This window comes from Bos indicus, chromosome 17 (genome assembly GCF_029378745.1).
Source record: "Bos indicus isolate NIAB-ARS_2022 breed Sahiwal x Tharparkar chromosome 17, NIAB-ARS_B.indTharparkar_mat_pri_1.0, whole genome shotgun sequence".
In the NCBI taxonomy this organism is placed as follows: Eukaryota; Metazoa; Chordata; class Mammalia; order Artiodactyla; family Bovidae; genus Bos; species Bos indicus.
The window spans coordinates 13,519,314-13,525,990 of NC_091776.1; positions in this window are offsets into that span (position 1 = coordinate 13,519,314).

The window sequence follows — 6,677 nt, forward strand, 5'->3', positions numbered from 1 at the left end:
TGGACTGGTTGGATCTCCTTGCAGTCCAAGGGACTCTCAAGAGTCTTCTCCAACACCACAGTTCAAAAGCATCAACTCTTCGTCGCTCAGCTTTCTTCACAGTCCAACTCTCACATCATACATGACCACTGGAAAAACCATAGCTTTGACTAGACGGACCTTTGTTGGCAAAGTAATGTCTCTGCTTTTCAATATGCCATCTAGGTTGGTCATAACTTTCCTTCCAAGGAGTAAGCGTCTTTTAGTTTCATGGCTGCAGTCACCAATAAATTACTCCCATCTTAACTGAAACATTTTACTTTTTAAAGAGAAGAAATATCCATATAACTTTTTAAATAAAGCAATATGGAAAGGCTAATAAGAACACAAAGCCCTTCCACCTGTACTTCCTGTTCTGATTTCCTCTTTTCAGTCAACCTTTTGGGGTTTCAATTCCTCTTATGAATATAATTACTTGGATTCTATTCTATTTATATTTGATTTTTTCATAATTCATTATGATTATTTAGCTAAATGTAATTCATTATAAAATAACTTTTAAAGACTAAATCTTAATTATACCATATTCATTATACAGTACATTTTTATATTTACTTATTCAATTCAACTGAATCAAATTTTATTGCTAGATAGAAATTTCCTAAATGCAGCAGCATCAATTTAGCTGGTGGCATTTACATGAGTTTCCATACAGATAGTTGGTCTTTACTAAATATCTGCAAGTGGTCCTTAATCACATCTGAATCGTAAATGGAGTGATGGAATCATATTTGGATCAGATGGATTCTATCTCCAACATTCACTGTGCCAGCCACAGTTGCAGGCACTATGACTAGCTACCATCACCTAGCCAGCCCCGTCTCTTACACGGAGCACATTGAGCATCCCCAACACTGATTTGCAATCTGCATAATGACTGGAGTCTCTGTCAGTGAGAGGGCTGAACTGAGGTGGACATCCCCAGGATGCCTGCAGCAGGAATCCCTCATGTTCATTTCTCATGATGCTGGGGGTTCTGTCCATGAAATTGAATCTCATCAATTCAGATTATTCTTAAAAATAGCCTTGTTTAGTGGTGGTGACTTAAACTGTTATTTTTATAGTTCATGCTAGGTTTTTTTTCATTAGTAAATGTCAGTTTCTTCTAATACCTGAATCAGCTGCCATGGTGTAATCTGCTGATATATTTTCTTTCGATGGAATTGGAAGGGTGAGCTAATGGGACCAAAGGGTGTGCAGAAATGGTGCTTAATTATAAAATAATGGAAAACAGTCTGCATCATGAAATTACCTCATAAACAGAATGATCACAGCCGAGATGATTCAGTAATTAATGATTACAGCAAGTAAATTAACTTGTTTGTATATCAACCCTACAGAAATGATGTGAGAAAGTATAATACCTTAACTATGTAAACAATTAATAAAATATGGAAGACATTATAAATTCACAGAATTGAAAAGCCCACACAGCTATAGAATTAATTACTTTTGTGTGCGTTAGGTGTTTTGGAAACTAAGAATTAATTTTCTGGCTTTGCCTCAAATCAGGACCACCCTGTAGGGAAGTTTAATTCCTCAGTGAGTACCTATTTATCATTTAGCGGAATGTTTGGCAACTAAGCCACCAAAACAACATATGCAAATGGATGTTTACTAATGATTGAATGAAACCATGCTCTATTTCTGAATGTGCTTAATTTGAGTAATGTAAAAATACAAGGACTTATTTATTCAAAACAGGCTACCTTAATCAAGATGCAGAATTAATCTTCAAAGATACGAAGCTGTTTACAATTTTGGCAGTTTTACAATCTGGCAAACATTTCTTTGAAAATGTGAGAGATGAGAACAATATGAGTTTAGTTAGATCAAGCCTAAATGTATGATTATTTAAACATTTTCAAATAAACATTTGAAACTTTATCTTATAAATAATTGTCCTGGAGAAAATACTACATTATAAAACCTTTATCGTGTAGTTTAAAATGTGAATTTGCAGTAGTCCTATGGTCTGGAAGGGGACTGATACTTGTGAAAGAATGTTCTGACCGACTAAAACAAAAACTTAGCATTTAAATTTTAGGGCCAGCCAAAGAAATCATTACATCTAAGGCAACAATATATCTGATTTGATAGAATGTGAAATAGTTAAAAAATTATTTGTGTGGTGTGGTTTGAGACCACAAATTCTGCAGCATTCAAAATTCCATGAATTGCATGTATCCTTTTATTTTCAAAATGGGTGGCTTACTTGTAAGGAAATTCTTCAGTTCTTTATTAGAAATACATCTAAATTTTATGCCCTGCTCAAGGGCATGGAATTCTGCAAACATTTTCCTTTATTAATAGTTGTAAACACCTGGGCATTTATAGATATTACAGATATTTTTACATGTATAAATTTAGAATGTTGGATATAAGACAAAGATTCCTAATTTTAAAATCTATTTGTATTTCATAAGATTCTAGTTTCCAAAAGAGTTTTGCTGTTTTGGTTTGTTTACCTTAAATAAAATATGATTTTTCTATTGAAAATATCTGAAAAGTATATTCTCAAATATCAACTAGTTCTTGAAATATATCTGGGTAGTTACCAGTGTAAATGAACTCCAATGTCAGGATTCCATATCCTTTAAAACAGATGATTTTTTTTTTTTTTCCTTTTTGGTAAAGGGGCGGAGAATTGTGGGTTTATTCTTGGAACCATGAATCCCAAACATATTAAGCCAGACTTTATTTTCCCTTGAAAAGTAATTCTGTCCTAATTACCACATGTGCATTGTTTATTGCTTTTAAAGAATGACTTAACATGATTAATAAGCAAGCACCTGAGAAAGAATGTCTTATTTTCCTCCAGAAAAAGTGAGAGGCTCGGCGGATGAGACCAACCCAAAGGCCAGCACGACACCGGATGATAGTCCTAAAATAAAGTCTTCACTCACAGTTAGGAAAAGAAACTTTCAAAAACGTACTGATCTTGTGAGGCATGGACATTGATTCAGTGTCTCCTCGGGGAGGGAGTTGGGAGGGATGAGATCATGTTTCTGAAATTCGGTGTTACGTCCTAAAAGTTTGTAATTCAGCCTTCTCTCGTTTCTTTTAAAACTAGGATTTTCCTCTTTATTCATCTCTGCTGGAACATAGTGGATTTCTCAGTCCCTTTGGTGCTCTTTTATTATATAGATGAATGGCTATTTTTATTTTTTTGTATAAATTCTTCTAAGAACTTCCTCTCTTTGATTGCCTATGTGACATGTCTCTCCAGTCTTTGAATCCATTTGATCAATTATTTTTGGGAAATGGAAGTTTCTTCTGTGAAACACAGGAAAGAGCTATATTTGAGCCCACCCTATATGCTAGGGGCAACGATCCGTGTTTTGCGTCTATCATCTTATTTCATCATCCTAGCAACTCTACAATGAATACATTTTACATGTGAAAAACCAAAAACTTAGTGAGGCAAAGAAAATTTCTCATGGCCTTGGAGAAGATCAACTACAGAGCTGTGGTCCAAACACAGATGTATCCAAAGATGGTGCTTGCTCAGTTCACCGTGATGATTCCAGAAGACCTGGGCTGTGATGATTGTCGTATCTTAAACTCGGGTGTCTGAGTGCTATTCTCATCTTCTGAGACTGAATCTTTCTGTATATACACTGCTAAGAGTTCTCAATGGGCTTTCCTGCTGGCTCAGTGGTAAAGAACCCTCCTGCCAATGCAGGAGACTCAGGTTTGATCCCAAGTCGGGAAGGATCGGGAAGATCCCCTGGAGAAGGAAATGGCAACCCACGCCAGTATTCTTGCCTGGAAAATCCCATGGACCGAGGAGTCTGGTGGGCTACAGTGCATGGGGTTGCAAAAGAGTTGGACGTGACTTAGCGACTAAACAACAGCAACAGAGAGTTCCCAGTATCTACTATTATCGTGTTTCTTTAAAGTCTGAAGTTCAACACGTGTGTCCTTGTGGAAGAGAAAACACAACCCATTTCTCTAAATTGTTCTTATTTCCACTGACCCCTTCCTCAGGTCACCCTTGTCACCTCCTCCTAAAATAACTCCCTGTGCTTGTCATCACTTCTGGTTTGATGTTCTCTCGCCACATCTTCTCTATTAATTATACATGCTTTGTAACAGTATCATCACAAACTGGACAGCTTAAAACACACTTACGTGTTTTATGGTTTCTATGAGTTAGGAATACAGGCTCAGCTTCAGAGTCTCTCAGCACAGTGGTGTGAGAGACTCTGAAGCTTACCCACGCACGGTAAGCCTCCAGAGTATCTGTCCCTGCAAGCCCGAACATTCCTTCAGCTTCCAGCTGCTTCAGGTAGTGAGATTACTTGACTTGCCATGGCAGGGTTCTGTGTATTTGAATGGACCTGGAGAAGGCAATGGCACCCCACTCCGGTACTCTTGCCTGGAAAATCCCATGGATGGAGGAGCCTGGTAGGCTGGGGTCCATGGGGTCAGTAAGAGTCAGACACGACTGAGTGACTTGACTTTCACTTTTCACTTTCATGCATTGGAGAAGGCAACCCACTCCAGTGTTCTTGCCTGGAGAATCCCAGGGACAGGGGAGCCTGGTAGGTGTGAGACACACTATCAAGGTGTGTTGGCCAGGGCTCCAGTCCCAGCTAAGACAAAACTGGGGAAGGAGCCACTTTGTGGCACATATAGTTGCTGGCAACTTTAAGTTTCTTACAGGCAATTGGAGTGAAAGCCTCAGTTTCTTGTTGACTGCTGGCCAGAGGTGCTCTTTGGTTGTTTATCACATGGCCCTTGACATAGGTCAGCTCACAACATGGCAGCCATTTCTTCAAAGCCAGCAAGGGAAAGAGAATGTCCTCCCCAGATGACCGTTACAGTCTTGTGTATTGTAATCATGTGCGTGCAATCAGGTACATCCCACCACCTTTGCTGTACTCTACTGTTTGGGAGCCAACCATAGGTCCTGCCTACACTCAGGGAAGAGAATCACTTAGAAGATGTGCATGCCAAGAGGTGGGCGTCTTGGGGACCCCCCCAATGTCTGTCACCTCCTCTCTGGGCTGTGACTATTCTTCCACCTCATTGGATCTCCAGGCCATTGACCTCTTTTCTTTGTCCTCATACATCAGTCTTCAGCTATTTTCACACCCTCCACTGTCCTGCTTAGATTCCTTGCTTCCATATTTCGATTACTATCATGCTAATATTCTGATCCCTTGACCCTTTGCCTATGGCTGCATTTACCTGTAAAGCCTCCAACTCTAGATAAGCCCCATGATGCTTCTCCCCTGAATCTAAACTCAAATGGTACAACTGTAAATTCATGCTCACACATTCCACTTGGCTCTCCACAGTGCTCAGCAATCTTGCCATGTTTTCCCACTCAATTTGCTTCCCTATTTCCCACAAGAGCTATTCTAAACTTTCTTCACTGCCCTTAAATCTTCAAGCCCTTCCTCCTCCGCCTTTTTGTTATCAGCGTGTGAACTTAACCCCTGTATGAAACACATAAAAAGAGAAACCATCATACGGGATTTCTATCAACTTCAACCGAGTTTACAAATCTTCCTGTATCTATGTCCATCCTTTCCTTTCTTTCCTCCCCTGTCACCAGATGAAACATTTGACTCCTATGAAATGTCATATCCTCCACCTGAATTTCATCCCTCCTTTATTTAACTTGTAGTTTCAACATCTTCATCTTTACCAGCTCCTTCTTATCAATATTTAAGTATGCAAATGTTTAAGCTATTCTTTAGCCCCATGTTCCCCTGTGTAGTCACAGGCCTATCTTTCTCTTCCTTTTTACAGCCTGACTTCTTGAAAGAACTGAACACACTAGATGTCACTTTGACCTCACCTATACTGGCTTTTCAACCCTCTTCTGCTTGCCAACTTCATTGCTCTTTGGTAGTTCTGCTCATCTTACCAATGGTCTTTCCTTAGCAACATTCAATAGAGTTGACCCATCTTTTCTTAAAATATTATTTTTCCAGGGAACTCTCCTATAGTGCTAGTGGGAATGTAAATTGGTACAGCCCCTATGGAGAACAGTATGGAGGTTCATTGTTGTTGCTTACTTGCTAAGTTGTGTCCCACTGTTTTGCAACCCCATGGACTGTAGCCCGCCAAGCTCCTCTGTCCATTGGATTTCTGGGACAAGAATACTGGGGTGGGTTGCCATTTCCTTCTCCAATGGAGGCTCATTATAAAACTAAAAGTAGAGTTACCGTTGCCTTCCCTGGTGGCTCAGATGGTAAAGAATCTACCTGCAGTGTGGCAGACCTGGGCTTAATCCTTGGGTTGGGAAGATCCCCCTGAGGGCATGGCAACCCACTCCAGTATTCTTGCCTGGAGAATCCCCATGGACAGAGGAGCCTGGTGAGCTACAGTCCCTGGGCTCGCAAAGAGTTGGACATGACTGAGCGACTAAGCACAGCACAGCACAGTTACCATATGATCCAACAACCCCAGTCCTGGACATATATCTGGAGAAAATACTAATCTAACAAAATACATGCAACCCAATGTTCATTCAGTTCAGTTCAGTCGCTCAGTCGTGTCCGACTCTTTGCGACCCCATGAACCGCAGCACGCCAGGCCTCCCTGTCCATCACCAACTCCCAGAATCCACCCAAACCCATGTCCATTGAGTCGATGATGCCACCCAACCATCTCATCATTTG